The 18,362-nt window shown below is 34.4% G+C and overlaps 2 long non-coding RNA genes across 9 annotated transcripts; one reads left to right on the top strand and one right to left on the bottom strand.

The window, feature by feature from the left end:
• Positions 1 to 1,458: 1,458 nt before the first annotated feature.
• Positions 1,459 to 3,846, bottom strand: LOC146954867 (uncharacterized). Its single transcript, XR_015015372.1, has 2 exons — positions 3,439 to 3,846; positions 1,459 to 1,660 (listed from the first exon to the last, which is right to left on the bottom strand). It is a non-coding gene; the product is annotated as an uncharacterized LOC146954867 (long non-coding RNA).
• Positions 3,847 to 11,091: 7,245 nt separating this feature from the next.
• LOC146954866 (uncharacterized) lies at positions 11,092 to 15,074 on the top strand. 8 transcript variants are annotated; one of them, XR_015015360.1, is made up of 7 exons: positions 11,092 to 11,489; positions 12,379 to 12,523; positions 12,823 to 12,951; positions 13,704 to 13,811; positions 14,303 to 14,583; positions 14,684 to 14,779; positions 14,858 to 15,074. It is a non-coding gene; the product is annotated as an uncharacterized LOC146954866 (long non-coding RNA). The 8 variants fall into 8 exon arrangements; XR_015015348.1 differs by lacking the exon at positions 14,303 to 14,583 and having other exon boundaries at positions 13,733 to 13,811; XR_015015345.1 differs by lacking the exon at positions 14,303 to 14,583 and having other exon boundaries at positions 12,275 to 12,523; positions 13,733 to 13,811.
• Positions 15,075 to 18,362: the final 3,288 nt, after the last annotated feature.

Here is an 18,362-nt window from a genome sequence, read left to right as displayed (position 1 = left end):
TAGCTCGCTCTACGAGTGTCGTAGCAAACCGGTTCCTAGAAAATCTCGTGAATTTTTTCAAAAGTCAACTTCAATCACCCATACGCGTAAATCTTTCTAAAATTATTTAAACTTAATGATCCAACATCATATCGAGCCCTAGCATGTTCGTTAAGCAAAACATAAGTTCGAGAGATACGCCATAATTCCACATACTCCGAAAACTTTGTGATGTCTTATAACTTTGCACCAATTAAATTTCTTGCTTCATACCTCATGCATACGCATTCACTTTATCCAGTCATATGCAGGAACTTTGTACTATTGATCTTGGCTCTTGACACATTAACCTCCAAAGCTACCTTAAACCGGATTGATTTCCGTTAATACTTGTCCATGCATTTTCTTCCTCAGAAATCTTAAGATATGATGTGCATTCGATACTTGATGTTATAGAGAGTGTTGGTTATATAAAAGATTGTGAAAACAACCCCCAATAGCTACTACTGACCCTAGAGATGAAATAACAGTTCTCAAAAAAACTGAAAAATTCGATCCAGGTTCGCTATTAGCGAAATCCTCTGGATTAATTTCGCTATTAGCGAAATTTTCGCTATTGGCATATTTTTTTCAACTCAGTTTTCCAAAAAGAAAAATCGTATTTCACATAAAAATCTTATTTCTTCAAGTATCCCAATGCATATCATTCCTTCCAAACATATTAAAACAATTCTATAACATTTGCATGGCAAGCATTAACATCATTCGGTTCCATTCAAGGCACATTAGAAACTGATATCTTGTCATCACGTCTCTTAACGTAAAATTTCCACCTAATCCTTAACTTCATCTGCTAAGAATGGCTTACTTCATTACGTTGCTACTCATGCAACTTCCAAACATACATATAGTTAACTTCATTCATATAATGCTATTCCTGAGAGCCTGCTGACTCCGTCAACATACACCGACCTCTTACTACCTTGTAGCCTTGTTCGGACATTCTAGAATATCTTAAACCCGTTCCAACAACAACTCTTACCGAAACTTTCGGTCATGGTTAGATACATATATCCAACTTCTTCACTTACGGGTACATGGAGTATCGTTATCATCTTACCCGACATTGTCGGAACGTTTCTTCTTAACATGCCTTACATTCCCAGAGGATTCACACTTCTACTTGATTAGTTCACCGGCCACCTTTTGGCACGATCAAACTACTTCATCATATACTTCATTCCTCCTGGGTCCTATTCAGCTCTCAGGCATCCATTCTAATCACTGAATGTTAAATTGAGTTGATCAGGCTCAACTAACATCAACAATTAGAACATCTACCCGGAACCCAATGGTCCCACTACCTTAGTTGTAATTTAATGACCCAAGGCACGGTCTGAATCGACCTGCTCTGATACCAATTGTAACACCCATACCAGACGTATCTAGAAAGTCTGGCACGTGCGTTAATATTAGTAATGGATACATTAAAATATACAACAATTAAAATCTTCGAATGAATAATATTTACATCAAGTTCCGTTCGTATAAATAATAATACAATACAACTCATCCATACATAAAAATACATCCTTGAAGTCCATAACATCCTGCAGCTTCACGAACGAACTCTTGAAGTAATATCCATCCGGCACCGAACATGCATAAACATCCTGCTTATCTGAAACAAATAAGGATTGGGATGAGACATAATGTCTCAGTGAGTTCCCCTAAATCTTAGGCTATAGGCAACCTCAGGGGGAAACCTACGGTCACCACGTGTCTACATTACAACCTGACGGTTGATTATACGTGTGTGGGGACTTGCATACTTAGACGGTAGTGCATACTAGAGCCGTCTTAGTCTTATCTCACTTGTTATAGGCTTTACTTCCTATACGTGTCATGGCGGTCGAGAGGGAACCTAGAACCGCATTGCCAAGAATACACGCTAAGTATCGAGGCCTAAGCATAACATGATCATGACACGATTCTAAACCGGACGATTAGGGGAATCCTAAGATCGTCATCGGTAACATGTTCATTTCTTGTTCTAATCCATGTTCTGTACCTGTCTTAAAGCATCTAATGCTCTTATTCTCGTACATAATCGTACATGAGTTCCTACGTGTTCATAATCATAATCGTGCATGGAATCATAATCATAACATACATAAACGTAACTAAGTTCATTTATGTTAGCGTTGAACAAACATTATTATCTTGGTTCATTTTACGGATAGTCCCGGGTGGAGTAACCCCGAAATCAATCCCATACATGACCGATGTACGTACATCGGACTCCCTCGGTGTCGTGCGGGTCCCTTGCGGCTTAAACCGTTCCCCTTAGGTCGAGAACCTCCTGTATCCCCCTGGCGTGGATAACAAGAGACACGAACACCTACGTCTTGTTACTCAGTGACATGCGGGTCCCTTACGGCTTGAATCGTTCTCATAGTGAGAACCCCTTGTATCCCCCTGATGTGGATATCAAGAGACATGTCACCTACACTTATTAGTCATAGTCTTGTCGTGCATAAGTTAAACATATACATACTTGAGTGCTTACCTCGGAACCTTAATCGAACCGATTAGTGGTAAACTCTTACTTGTTCATATTCATACCTAATCATGGTGGAGAGACTAACTAGTCAAACCACGGCTTACGTACTTGTTAAATCATACTAGCTCTTGTGCGAAGAGATTACACTTCGCGTCTTATCACTCTAGGGATTCTTGCTAAACATACTAGTTCTCGACTAGCTAAGCCGAGGCTCTACATACATTCCCTTTCTTAGTTCATTACTACCCCATCATGCTTAAACTCTCTTAAGTCATCTTTGTGACCCATGTTAAATTGCCATGATTATCGGTTCGAGTTCTATGGATGATTGTACATTTTTCTATTAATTCCGAGGACCCAAAATGCCATAACCCAAGTAACAAACCATTTAGGAATTCAAAGTTTTAACCAAGTCAAGATGGTTCCAGTTGTAAAATAAGTGAAAACAGTAAAAATATACGTCAACCCGATCGCATCGGACCCCCACACGACTGGCCCCAAGCACCCGAGCACAAAACAACACAAAAGTTGCCCTGTCAGGGGCGCCTGGCGCCAGAGAGTGGGCACCTAGCGCTGGCCTCTCTGACTTTGGGCGCCTAGCGCCCTTGTTCAGGCGCAGCGCTGCGAACCTGCGGGTTTCGGCTGCGGGTTCGTGGCATTTTCGACCCAAAACTCCAATTTTTGATCTCCTAAATGTACCAACTCATTCCAAACATTGTTAACAAGTTTATGTACTCAAAATAGCTTACGAAAACATATATAAGATCAAGTTCCATGGCAATTTATCATGTAACACAAGGCATGGCTTTAGGTTCAATAAAATGTCATAGAAGCTAAACTAGCACAAAACATGAATATCCAACCCAAAGGTAGGTTACTCTATCTATAGAACTCACCTAGTCATGTTGTGAACTTGATTCCAAAGCTTCAAGCATCTTCTTTACTCCATGTCTCAAAACCCTAACTTTTGACTCACCAACAACTATGGCCTTAACTCCACAATCCATCTTCAAATCATCTTCTTCTTTGTTTCTTAACCATGAATAAACCTTAGCTTGCATCATCTTCTCTTGACATCAACAAACCCCATTTCTTCATGAACTTATCTTAAGGAGAAAGAGTGGAACAACCCAAACCAAACCCCCACAACTTGGAAGATCATATAGGAACATAACCCACAAGCTTGACATGAGTAAAAGGAAGAAATTATGGAAGAAAAAAGAAGAGAGGGTGGCGCATGAGAAGAGGGAAGGAAGAGAAAGCTCTTGCCCAAAAAACCTAGAGAGAGAGAGAAGATTGGAAATGAGATATTCTTTGGCCATTTCCATATAAATATCTCTTAATCGAGCAATTACCAAAATGCCCTTGCCTTAAACGTGTTACATCCGTCTCTGATACTTATCTCGTATTAAGCTGACATCTCGTAATAAATATTTCCATCACACTTACTTTCCATGAATAAAATTCATCTGACACGATCAACGGTTAATATACCGATACTGTCAGGCGGGATATTACAAAAGTTCTTTCTTAGTCCCCAAGTTTTTTATTTTGGAACGCAATCTAGAATATTTTGGAATCATTATTAGAAAGTTCTTTCTTAGTCCCCAAGTTTTTTATTTTGGAACGCAAATTAATTTTTTTGACACAATTAAATAATTAATTTAATCATTATTAGAAAGTTCTTTCTTAGTCCCCAAGTTTTTTATTTTGGAACGCAATCCAGAATATTTTGGAACACAATCTGAAATATTTTGGTAGACAGTCTAATATATTTTAGTGCTTGAAATATATTTTTGTACTCAATATAATATATTTTGGTACATAATTGAGATATTTTTGTACTAGATCTAATATGTGAATTACTTAATGCCAAAGAAATAATGTATTACTTGTTCCCAAAGTTTCTCACTTATTAGTTGTGAATTTTCTCTATAAATAGAGAGCTCCCATAGTGCATTCTACACACCAAAGAGTTCTATTGAGTTGTCGATATCTCTTTCTCTCTTCTCCCCCAGCTTGTGTTAACGAGCTATTCTTCTCCTCATCTCCTTTTTCTATCCCTTCAATTATTTACGTCTCTTCAGAATAAATAATATTTTAAGATCAGTCTTTTGTGAACTATGTCTTCACAAGAGTAGATATAAATTCCATCAAAAAATAACTAATAGACAAGATATATATATAGCATATTTACATATATAGCAAGCATATATATAAATGCGACTATTGGCTTAATAAACAGAATCTAACATAGATTTTGACTTGAACGCATTATTTTCCTAATTTCATACTATACGACAAGACGTAAAAGTAAAACCCTATTTTTGATAATAAAGATTACTGTTTATTATTAGCAACAAGTAGTAATAGTAAAATGTCCTAATTGTAGTAAATAAACCAATTTTCAAAATGAGCACGCATGGAATTTTTGAAAACCAATTGAGGTTGATTTCTTTTACTGTCTATATATACATACAACTTGTTGAGTATTTATCATTTGAATGCAAAATGACTTCACCAATTTTCCTGATTTTTTCCTTGTATTTTCACAAGCATGTACGAATCTCGGTGAGCATCTACTTTATTGAATAACGATAGGAGGCACTACTTTTCAAAAATAGGGTTTTACTTACAATTGGTTTATTTACATGCGTGCTCATTTTGAAAATTGGTTTATTTACTACAATTAGGACATATTACTATTACTACTTGTTGCTAATAGAAAACAGTAATTTTTATTATCAAAAATAGGGTTTTACTTTTACGTCTTGTCGTATAGTATCGAATTAGGAAAATAATGCGTTCAAGTCAAAATATATGTTAGATTCTGTTTATTAAGCCAATAGTCGCATTTATTTATATGCTTGCTATATATGTAAATATGCTACTAGATCGTCTACCTTACGTACACAGCTAAAAATTTGGATGTCATGGTAACTAATATGATTTTATTTCATATAACGAATTTTAGGCATATAAACCTTTTCCAAAGAGTACAATGAACCGTGCTACTTCTACATAAAATATAAATTAATATATTATAACCGAGCAGAACATATTCAAATATAAATATTTGTTTAGTCTAAAAATTAATGTCAGTAAAACTTACTCAGGATCTTCCATAGACATGTCAATGTGCTTACTCTTTTGCCATCAATTTCCTTCTCTATTAACACATATTTTTCAACATGCCCATTGGAGTTCATCAACACTAAGTTTAGAAGGAACCAATGAGCCATTTGCCACAATAAAAACAAATTGAATTGTTAGTTTTATAGCATGGCAAAAATGACAAATTATATGCAAACTTAAAAGGGAAACTTATTTTCTTAATTAAAGAGTATGGATCCCTTATTTCACTTCATACTTCCTGAATAAGAGAAATTCAGCAATAGTTCTCATAGAAAGGTCGCAATGAGAAAAACAAAAGATTCAGAAGACAAAAAGTATCATCACAAAAGAAAAATGAAGACATTGAATCTAATATTAGTTTGCAACCAAAATGTCACATACCAAATTTTATTAAAAAAAAAAAAAAAAACTCACCAACTAATTTTTCCTTCTTGTCGGAATATAATATATTTCAATGAGAGAAAATCAAAATGATAGATAGGTATATTACTTTCCTCAACTTTGGTAAACTTTGTCCTGTCAATTAAGTTGAGTTTAAATATATAATGAGTAGTTTGATACTTGGAGACATTGTGAATAACCAACACATTTTTAATTTCATAAGAGGATCCTTCTTCTACAAATGATAGCTAATTTTAGGCAACAACTTCTTTTTGACAGTGGCTTGAATATTTCCAAGCATTGGAAAAACAACAAACATATCATCGACGTGCTATAATTTGACAAAACGTTATATAAAAACATATCTAAAATAAATAATGATGTTGAAGGAACCTTATCATTTGCGCATGGGTTAACTATTTCAATGACCAAAGTTTAACATTTCTCATTTGAACAATGCATTGGAGACTGACAAAATTAATATGAAATCAAAAGACGTGCAATGCAAATATCCAAACATGAAGAAACAAAGAGCCACAATTAATGAGATATATACATTATATTTCACCGACACTTATGATTGAAGGTGTGTCTCAGTGTCCGACATGTGTTCTGTCTGACATGGAAACTTGTGATTACAATGAATTGGTGTCGATGTATCGGTGTCGTGTCCGGTGTCCATGTATGTGCCCGTGGTTATGGTCATTTAATTAGTAATGATGGACATTCAAAAAAAAAATTGAACTGATGGCCAAATTTCCAAAAAATAGAGAAAATGAAGAGCAAGACTTATGGAGAATATGTAAGTTATTTCATAAAGAACATAAGAAATAACTACTTAAACAGCGGAAACTTAAATTAAAGGATCAAGGCATACCTCCAGCCATTGCTCCTACTTGAAGAAGTTGAGGCTCTTCTAAACCTTCCACAATCTCACTTTGATGGTGCAAGTCTTCTGAATAGAGATGTTAGGCTTAGGGAACCAAAACAAATGAAGTGCACACCTTTATATAACTTCTGCCATCAAGAAGTTACTGAACGTGCAAAACAAAACTGCTCCTCCACTCACTCATAATGGGCAGTTACTAAATTTAAGGGAAAGAATAAAGACCATTTTCTGATTAATGGGTAATTACCACTATGTGCACTTAGTGGGTAATTACCACTTATTTATTTAAATAAATAAATAACTTAATTAGGGAAAAATCCAACATTCTCCCACTTGGTCGACATATTCTTTCACTTACAATAATAAGAAACAAAAACACACGGATCATAGCGACAGGTCCTCTTTAATTGAGTATTATCTTCTATGTATCACAATGTATTATGTCTCTAACCAAATCATATAACTTAATGAATAAACTCATATCATTTATGTTTATTCTGGTTCCAAACTTAATTGATATTTCTCAAAATCAAATGTATACACTTTAGAGATCAAATATGAGAAAATATCATACATAGAGTTTCAAAAAACTAAAATCGTTCTTACAACGAAAATCAGATATGGGAACCAAGTCCCATACTTTCTACATGATCCTTAAATTTTGACGATGGCATGCCTTTAGTCAACGGATCAGCAATCATCAATTCAGTGCTAATATGCTCAATAACAATTGTTTGATCTTTAACGCATTCTCTTATGGCTAAGTACTTAATGTCGATATGCTTACTTCGACTTCCACTTTTATTATTCTTAGCCATAAAAACAGCAGCTGAATTGTCACAGTACATCTTTAGTGGTCTAGAAATTGAATCCACAATTTTCAACCCAGAAATGAAACTCTTCATCCATACACCATGTGATGTAGCCTCAAAACAAGATACGAACTCAGCTTCCATTGTGGAAGTGGCGATCAAGGTTTGCTTTGCGCTTTTCCAAGAAACAGCCCCGCCGGCTAACATGAAAATGTAACCGGATGTTGATTTTCTTGAATCAATGCAACCAGCAAAGTCTGAATCAGAGTAACCTTTGACCTCTAAATCTTCAGTTCGCCTATACATAAGCATGTAGTCTTTGGTTCCTTTAAGGTACCTCATCACTTTCTTTGCAGCTTTCCAGTGTTCCATACCTGGATTACTCTGATATCTGCCTAACATTCCAATAGCAAATGCAATGTCAGGCCGTTTGCAAACCTGAGCATACATTAGGCTTCCAACAGCGGAAGCATATGGAATATTAAGCATTTGTTCACTTTCAAAGTAGTTCTTCGGGCATTGTTCCAAATGGAACCTATCACCCTTCACAATAGGTGCTACACTTGGTGAACAATCTTTCATCCGAAACCTCTCTAAGACCTTATTGATATAAGCCTCTTGTTACAAGCCCAGAATTCTACGAACTCTGTCTCTTTGAATCTTAATGCCAATGACATAAGAAGCGTCACCCATATCCTTCATATCAAAACTCTTAGAGAGAAATTGTTTCACCTCATAAAGCAAACCTTTATCATTGGCAGCAAGTAAAATATCATCCACATACAAAATAAGGAAACAAATTTTACTCCCACTAACCTTCTAGTATATACATTGATCCATAATGTTCTCTACAAATCCAAAAGAAGAGATGACATCATGAAATTTTAAATACCATTGACGGGAAGCTTGTTTGAGTCCATAAATGGATTTCTTAAGCTTGCATACCAAATGCTCATCACCACTAGAAGAAAATCCTTCTGGTTGTTTCATGTAAACCTCTTCTTCTAGATCTCCATTCAAAAATGCAGTTTTCACATCCATTTGTTGTAGTTCTAAGTCAAAATAAGCAACTAATGATAAGATGATGCGAAGAGAATCCTTCTTAGATACAAGGGAAAAAGTCTCCTTGTAATCTATTCCTTCCTTTTGAGTAAATCCTTTGGCAACGAGTCTAGCTTTATATCTCTCAATGTTGCCTAATGAGTCTTTCTTTGTCTTAAAGACCCATTTACAACCAATGGCTTTTAAACCATTAGGCAACTCGACAAGATCCCAAACTCCATTAGATGCCATTGAGTTCATCTCATCTATTATAGCATCATACCATAAATTTGACTCTCTAGAACTCATGGCTTGTGAAAACATTTCAGGATCATTGATCAGCACCAATATTATAGTCCGATTCTTGTAAATATACAACATAGTTACTAGGTATAGCTGACCTTCTCTCTCTAGTAGATTTCCTTAATGTTGGTTCAACATTTTCCGGAGGATCATGTTGCTCGACCATTTGTTCAACAATTTCTGGAAATTCTTGAACATCTTTATTTACTAGATTGTTATCGACTGCTTGTGGAACTTCAACAACTGATTGTCTAATACCCATTTGATCTTGAGGGGCACTCTGAATGACAATCAATCTGTCACTTGAAGTGGACGGTTCAACATCAATTTGACTTTTATCAGAACCAGTGTCCTGAAATTGAGTGCTCCCACTAACCAAGTCATTTTCAAGAAACTTTGCATTTCTTGATTCCACAATCCTAGTGCTATGAGATGGACAATAGAACCTATACCCTTTAGAATTTTCGGCATATCCAATGAAATACCCACTTATAGTTCTAGGGTCTAGTTTCTTTTCTTGTGGATTGTAAACTCTTACTTCAGACGAGCATCCCCAAACGCGTATATGACGCAAACTCGGTTTCCAACCTTTAAATAACTCAAACGGTGTCTTTGGGACAGCCTTGGTTGGAACACGATTCAATATATACACTGCCGTTTTAAGAGCTTCAGTCCACAAGGACTTTGGAAGTTTTGAGTTGCTACGCATACTCCTAACCATGTCCATTAAAGTTCGGTTTCTTCTTTCTGACACCCCATTCTGGTCCGGAGAACCAGGCATGGTATATTGGCCAACAATCACATTATCTTGAAGAAACTTTGCAAATGGACCCATGGCTTGTCCATCCTCAGTATATCTACCATAATATTCTCCACCTCTATCAGTTCTCACGATTTTAATTTGCTTTTCGCATTGTTTTTCTACTTCAGCCTTAAAAACTTTAAAGGCATCCAATGCTTCATATTTATTATGAAGCAAGTAGACATGCATATATCGTGAGTAATCATCAATGAAAAAGATGAAGTATTTTGGACCTGGTATGTCCATATCTGGAGAACATATATCTGAATGTATGATTTCTAATATTTCAGAACTCCTCTTTGCACCTTTCTTATACTTGTTAGTCTGCTTTCCCTTAATGCAGATTACACAAGTTTCAAAATCAGTGAAATCTAAAGTACCAAGTACTCCATCATTCACTAGTCTTTTGATTCTCTGAATGGAGATATGTCCTAATCTCCGGTGCCACAAAATAGAGGATTCCTCATTTATAACACAACGTTTAGTTCCAGCGTGAACATGCATAACATTACTAGTGGCATTATTTTGCAAATTAATTGAGAAAAGACCATCGGATAATACACCATTTCCAACAAAATTAGATTTATAAAACAAATTGAAAGATGTTTCATAAAAATTGAAAGAGTATCCCAGAGGTACAAGTCTTGAAATGGAAATTAAATTTCTAGAAAAACTAGGAACATAGAAAGTCTTTTCCAAATTTAAAACAAAGCCACTACTTAAAACTAAATTGCATGTTCCAACAGCCTCCACATGAGAATGCATCTTGCTTCCTGAATAGATGCCTTGCTCACTTGGAAGTGGTTTCCTTAGGCTTGTCATACCCTGCAAGGTATTCGAAACATGGATTGTAGAACCAGAATCAATCCACCATGTGTAATAAATAACATTAACCATATTAGACTCATAACAGACAAGTGAGATTGATTTACCTTTGTTTTCAAGCCATTTCTGAAACTTAGGGCAATCCTTCTTCATGTGTCCCTTCCTTTTACAAAAGAAACACTTGGATTCTTCACTAGTACAAAAAACACTTATTGATATGGAGATTTTAAGTCGACAGCTATCCACCTGACTTAAAAACTTGTGTCAAAGGAAAGTTATTTGTTTCAATAGATATTAAATCATTTGACCCCACTTAAAAAATATTTATTTGGCTTAAAATTAGAGAAAAATTAAGCCTAACCAAAATTTCACCAAAACCTTTATCCCGCTCACCAAACCCAGTCGAGCTAAAAACACCCAAACCTTCAAAACCATAAAATAAAATTCTGAATACAATCGAGCCAAGTTTCTGAAGAAAAGATCCAACATTGATTTTTCATAAAGTGTTTCTGAATCAATTGAATCTTCTCCAAATCCAATCTATCTGAAATCAAGCTTCTCCAAACCTTCTGAATCTCCCAATCGAGCTACTCGATCACCAATTCACTTTCACAAAACCTTCTCAATCGAGCTTCAAGTCACCAATTCTTCACTATCGCACCCATCGAGCTTGTCGTCGTCACTTCTCTTCCACTGTCACACTCATCGAGCTTCACGCCGTCGAGTTCATTCTTTCTTCATATTCACAGTCGCACAAAGGTAATACTTATCTAATTCTTCTTTGTTTCGCGCTTTCAATTTTGATTTCTCTGTTAAATTTGTAAAATACTATTTTCGTTTGTTTTAGAAGATTAGAGGAACCATGTTAATCAACTATATTGGAATTGGATTCAACTTCTGTTAAAAGTTGTTTTCGTTTGTTATATAGGGTTAGGGTTTTGAATTATTTGATGACTTAATTGGGGTCTTCTGTTGTCTAGTTAGCATGTTGTGCTTCGTGGATTCTGCTGGTTTGCTGAACTCTGTTGTTTCAGGTGTTTCGCCCTTTAGGAGAAGTATTCGCTACAGTGAAAATGTCGTTTATTTCTGCATTTTTTTCTAGTTTTCCGCTGTAGATTTTTATCTCAATTTCTAGAGCAGGAAGGTTCTCTGTCGTACTGGTGTTCCAGTGTTGTCTTTGTTAGACAATATTATGGGTCTCTGGTTTAAGTTTTAGTGTCCCTGTTTAGGGTGTTTCAGGGTCCCTGGTGTCCCTGTTTGGTATATTGTGTCCCTGTTTGGTATATTGGTATGTCTACAAAGCATTGATTAGTTTCTTTTCTTATATGTTCATTAAACAATATGTTACAGTGATGAGTAGTGTTATATGGCATGACTAGTTTGTCACACCATTTGCACGAAGACCTTTACCACTTGTTTGTTCAAGCCTCAGGCTGTTTAACAACTTCATGACACACGTAAAATAAAATATTGATGTTTGACACAGGTAGAATAAAAGTAAACTAAATTATTTACTTTTTCACAATATGAAATGTTTGTTATAGATTAGTACAAAATATTCTGCACCATCCACTTGCACCAATTCTCCATATAGTTTGAAGCGGTGCTTCTGCAGTGGACAAATTTGATGTCGATAGCTCTATGACAGTGTTTGTGAAGGATTTTATAACGAAAATTATGTCGTGGAATGCTGATCCGTGGAATGCTGATCCGATGAGAGGGAAGATTGTGGTGTTGGAGTTGTTGAAAATTTTGTTGGAGAATTCTGGAGCTGTTTTCAGAACTAGTGAAAGGTAGAGTGTACCTTCTGTATTGATATATTGTTTTTTTCTCTCATTTTGCTGTATTTTTATTTAGGGGATTCAGTCCAAACTTTAAAAGAGTTAGCATCTTATTTTAGTTAGGGTGGTGAGATATGTACTGGTTTAGTGGTGTAGATGACTAGCTGTTATAGTTTTGAGTTAAATATTGTCTTGAAGCTTGTAAACACACATATGAACTTATTTTCAGATATTCAAATTCAACAATTCAAAAATGTAGTTACAGTTTTTTTTGATAGTGTAGATAATGAAACTTTCATAACTGTTGACAGGTTGAATTTTCAAGTTTGGAGACATTGAAACTTTTTTCAATCAATGTCCAAAGGATATGGGATGATTAACTTTCAACACATTCTTGCTTTCAAAATTTGACCAAATTGACTGTAGATGGTTGCGAAAGAGTAAGCATTTCAAATTGCTTCATGTTTTCTTTTGTCTATCATTTTTCTAGTTTTTCTTTGTTAGTTGTTAGACTTAGGGTCAGTTGGATTGATTTATTTGAGCTTATCTATTGGCCTAAACACTTATGAGAGTGTTTGCAAGATCTTATGAAAACAACTTATAACATGTTTGCAAGCTATATTTTCAGCTTATTTCCATAAACCATTTAGGAGAGCTTATATTTTGTAACAAAAATAGCTTATACATAAACACTTACACGATAAACACTTATGCTAAAATAGCTTTTGAATGGGTTCCCAAGTCATGTGCTAAACAAATTACATATTACTAGCATCACTTATGTAGCAGATGTATAAGAGCTACAAACCAAATTATCCTAGCATGTGCAACAAATTTTAATTGTAATAGATATTTTGGCGCTTTTTCATATTTTCAGTGATTAGTACTAAGTTTTGGTTTTGCAATGGCTCTTAAGCATAGTTTGTAGTTGGCATTAACTTGGCTATGCAAGTTGGTGCGCCACCAACAAGGGTTTCCTACTTCAAGACAAGGAGAATTTCAACTGCATCTTATCAACATTGTTAAGATCACATATTGACCCAATACTCCCAATAATAGCTTCGTTAATCCTCTTCCCTTAAGCCAAGTTTGGGTTGAGATAGGCCTAGACTGTTCTCAATTCTAATGTGGAACTGTACTTGTGCCACACCTGATGTTGACGCACCTCACATGCTATTGACCTACATTTCAGGGATTTGATAGAAGTTACATGATTTGCAGAGAAAGATTTGGTCGATTGTCACTGAATTTGATCGATTTCTCATTGGATTTGGTCGATACTCTGCATGCTTGTGTTCAGGTTAGTGAAATTCTTTCTCATTCGATTATTTCGTTGTTATATTTTGAGTTGTGGTTTTAAATTTGTTACAATAGCTGAATCTGTTTATGCTTTGTTCAAAAATGGTTTGACCAATATTGTTAAAAATATCATTTTCACAGTATGTACTTTGTTTTAAATGTAAGTGCAATATCTCTTTCCTTCACTTTATTAATTTTTTTTAGAGTTCCTTCACTAACTGAAATTCCATTTTGAAATCTTATTTTAAATGAATGCTTTGTTCTCTTATGTATAAAGCTATTTCTTTAAGAAATAATTGAATGTAAGATTGCTTGTTTATCCTGTACCTACGATAATCGTGTCACTTGCAATGTAATGCTACTAGCAATCTGATGTGCTTAATTATAATTTATATCTCTATTCATTATAATTTAGTATGTTTTATTAATAATTAAGCTCTTATGAGTGTAATGCTAGTATTAATGGCCCACATGTTGGTTATGTTTGAACAGGATCGTAATGAACAGATTGATCTTTTCTATTGTATTGCAGCTGATGGTTCTGTTGTTATTTCTGAGAATCCTGTACCTACGAGTTAATAATTTAACTTATGAAATTTAATTATGATGTATTTTGTATTAGTGAAGGCTCTTTACTCTTTGGGTTATTCCCAAGTTAATTTTTTTACAAGACAATTTTAATGAATATATTTTATTATTGTAGTGCTATAGCAAGGTATAATAAGTTCAGTGGTTTGAGAAATTCAAGAAAGCCAACATGAGATACTCCCACAGTATATAAGTTAAAAATTATACCTGAAGAAATTCATATAGCAATATAAGTCTTGTATGTAATATTTAGTCAATATAATTTCATATTTTTGACAATTGTAGTGTCAAAGACAACCGTTGAATTATGAGTGTGGCTACTGTATCATGATACATATGTTGAACATTGTATCAACTGGTATTACTGATTCATGGGATCTGGTGCGTAATTGAATATTTCAATCATTTGTGTTTTTTTGAAGTTAATATGATATTATAATTATGTTTTTTTTTCTTCAGGTTTTTGGAGACAAAGAAATTACGAATGTTCGAGAAAGCTGTGCAAGTTTGATTCTTGAAAGACTTTGATGTAATTTATGTCTAGCAATGAACATGCTTTGAAACAATGACAATTGATTAATAGCTTACGTCTAGATTTATGGTATTAATGAATGCTTTTGTAACTTTAAATTTGTTTACAGTTTGATATGAAATTTGATCAAGTGATATTTTATATTTGTGGTCGTGTATGAAATTTTAGATTAATTTGTTAAATTCTGTATTATAATGATATATACGATGGTAATAGATACTAAAAAAAATATTTAAACAGGTTATTAAGTGAGATCACAAGATAGACTTAAAAACTGTGATTTTTTTTTTTTTTTATCCTTTTTGAGCCTTTTTAAGTGGGATAACCCGACTTAATAAACATATCTTACGTTGGATTACCCAACTTAATAAACATATTTTAAGTGGGGTAACCCGACTTAATAAAATGCTTTTAAGTCACACAATTCGTCTGACTTAAAATCAAAATAGTTATTAAGTCGGCCACCTATAAGTGGGATCGCCAACCCACTTAAAAAGTCCTTTTAACCCTACTTAGAAAGTGTTTTTTGTACTAGTGCTTTCTTAATTCCACCTTGAGGTGGTATTTTGCCTTTCCCCTTATGTTTCGCTTGATTCATGTTCTTTCTTTCAGTTGCAACAAAAACACTCTCACTTTTTTCCATAGTCAACCTTCCTTCTTCTTGAACACACATGGTCAGGAGTTCATTAATTGACCATTTGTCCTTATGTGTGTTATAAGATATCTTGAAAGGTCCATATTCAGGTGGAAGAGTGTTCAGAATGTAGTGCACAAGAAAAGAATCAGACATATCAACCTCAAGAGTCTTTAGATGTGCTGCTAAGTCCCTCATTTGCATGATGTGCTCACGCACACCTTTCACAGTGATAAGCTTCATGGATGAAAACTTCATTATAAGGGTGCTAGCAAGTGCCTTATCTGATGTTTTGAATTGTTCATCAGTAGCTTTAAGCAATGCTTGGACATTATCATGCTGATCGACACAACCACGGATACTAGCAGAGATGTTGGTCTTTATGAACATCACACTGAGACGGTTAGACCGCTACCACATTTCATAAAGATCAACGTCTTCCTGAAGGCTAGTTTCAGTAACTGCAGGTGCTTCGTCTTTCCGAATAGCATAATCGATATCCATCCACCCTAAGTGAAGAAGAATTCTCTCCTTCCACACCTTATAGTTTTCACCCCTTAGTTCGGGAATTTCACACTTAAAATCAGAAAAATTCATAGGCTGCATAGCTGCAAAAATTGAACATACATGCTTATAATTAAAATTGAGACTACTAAACAAATATCATGTTTTACCAACGTAAATCATGTTTCAAACTATGAACCTAGTGACATAAAATTTACCCGTGGGCTAAAATTTTATTTAATTAGATTCATATAACCGAATGACAAAACTATCAATTTATGTTCCTTTTTCTAATTCATGAGGGTAAGTTAGAAAATATAAATTGATATTTCATCCTAATTAATTATACAAAACATAACAAGAATTCCTGTGGGATAAGATTTACTATGTTCAATATAATTAATTACCATCAATGTCACAACCATGATCTTAAAACCTAATATACAATTTTGCATAATTAAAGATGTTGTGGCTAGTCCCTAATTAATTAAAATCATATAGATCATATTAACATTTATTCCAAATGATTAATTGCAAAACAGTAGGCAATTAATTTAATTGATTAATCTGTATTTGATGCATCATTAAATTCATAATATCATGCAATCTCCAAACCGTAAATAATGCAAATATAGACCCAACATATACTGCACAAAGCTACTATGAATGCCCACATATGATATTATAATATCATTAGAACTTACAGTAGCATATAGCATTTCATAGTGATAGTAATATAATAATACAATAATATAATTGAATTGGTCTAAGCAGTTTCAAATTGATAGATATAAATCAATAAAAGTAGTCTCGGTGCACAGTGTTGTGTCAATTCAAAACAAATAGGACACTGCAACACTACATATTGTACGTAAGCAATAACTATTTGAATTGAAAACCAAAACAAAGTGCTTCTTCAACCTCTGAATGGGTTTAATGACCCGGTTGAAATTACTCACAGGCTCGTTATATTAAAACTCCGATTTCAGACCAATTTAACACCAAAATCAAGAATCAAATACAAATCATGAACCAAAACATTCTCTTATGATTTCAAACTATTTTCTGCAATTACACTCAAAATTTGAAATCGAAAATTTTGACAAAATTGTCCAAATGCAGAAAACGAAAATCACAAGGCAGAGGATGAAATTGGCTCTGATACCACATGTAAGTTATTTCATAAAGAACATAAGAAATAACTACTTAAATAGCGGAAACTTAAATTAAAGGATCAAGGCATACCTCCAGCCATTGCTCCTGCTTGAAGAAGTTGAGGCTCTTCTAAACCTTCCACAATCTCACTTTGATGGTGCAAGTCTTCTGAATAGAGATGTTAGACTTAGGGAACCAAAACAAATGAAGTGCACTCCTTTATATAACTTCTGCCATCAAGAAGTTACTGAACGTGCAAAACAAAACTGCTCCTCCACTCACTCATAATGGGCAGTTACTAAATTTAAGGGAAAGAATAAAGACCATTTTCTGATTAATGGGTAATTACCACTATGTGCACTTAGTGGGTAATTACCACTTATTTATTTAAATAAATAAATAACTTAATTAGGGAAAAATCCAACAGAATACGCTTATTGTCCAATATTAATCCAATATTTGGCAACTCATTAGTACAAAGAAGTATATGATTTTCTTTCATTATTTTGAAGCTCTCAAATGTACTTACCAATGGCAAAGTTGCTGCAATAAGATTAACGGGATCAAGTCCAAGGCTCACAAACTCAGTTTGGATTATTACATTCATTAAGCAAAGGTCTTGCAATGCCATTAAAATATTGAAGCCTTAAACCTATATATGAAATATTAAACAGTGTAAATAAGATGTCAAAATAATCCAAATCATCTTGTACCAACACTTGCTGTGATAATTTGATTAGCTAATATGTAAAAAAGAATCGAACTATTCATATATGAAAACCTTAGTAACTTCCATTTGCCTCCAAGGAATATGTGGGCCAATACTTCTTCAAAATGTTCTCAGCCATTTCACAAATGACTTTTTTGTCGTTTCTTTTCAATCTTGCAGTCTTTTGAGTCGGACTATATCACAACAGACGTGTCTGTTAAGAGAGTAAACACTAACATTGTCATACTGTTGTTAAAAGAATTAAAAATCATTGTCAAAATGTCTTCATCAATCATGGATATAAAATGATAAAGATATGAATAAAGGGGCTGAGAAATATAAAGATCTTGTAGGAAATAGAGGACTTACTCTAGAAAGTTATGATTGTACAAATCTTCATCTGGTTCGGATTCGTTACTATCACTCACAA

The sequence above is a fragment of the Medicago sativa genome, chromosome 1 (assembly GCF_051527215.1).
Source record: "Medicago sativa cultivar Bolivia chromosome 1, Bolivia_mono, whole genome shotgun sequence".
Taxonomy (NCBI): domain Eukaryota; kingdom Viridiplantae; phylum Streptophyta; class Magnoliopsida; order Fabales; family Fabaceae; genus Medicago; species Medicago sativa.
Note: the sequence above shows the minus strand (reverse complement) of the source record. Positions and strands in the feature narration are given on the sequence as shown.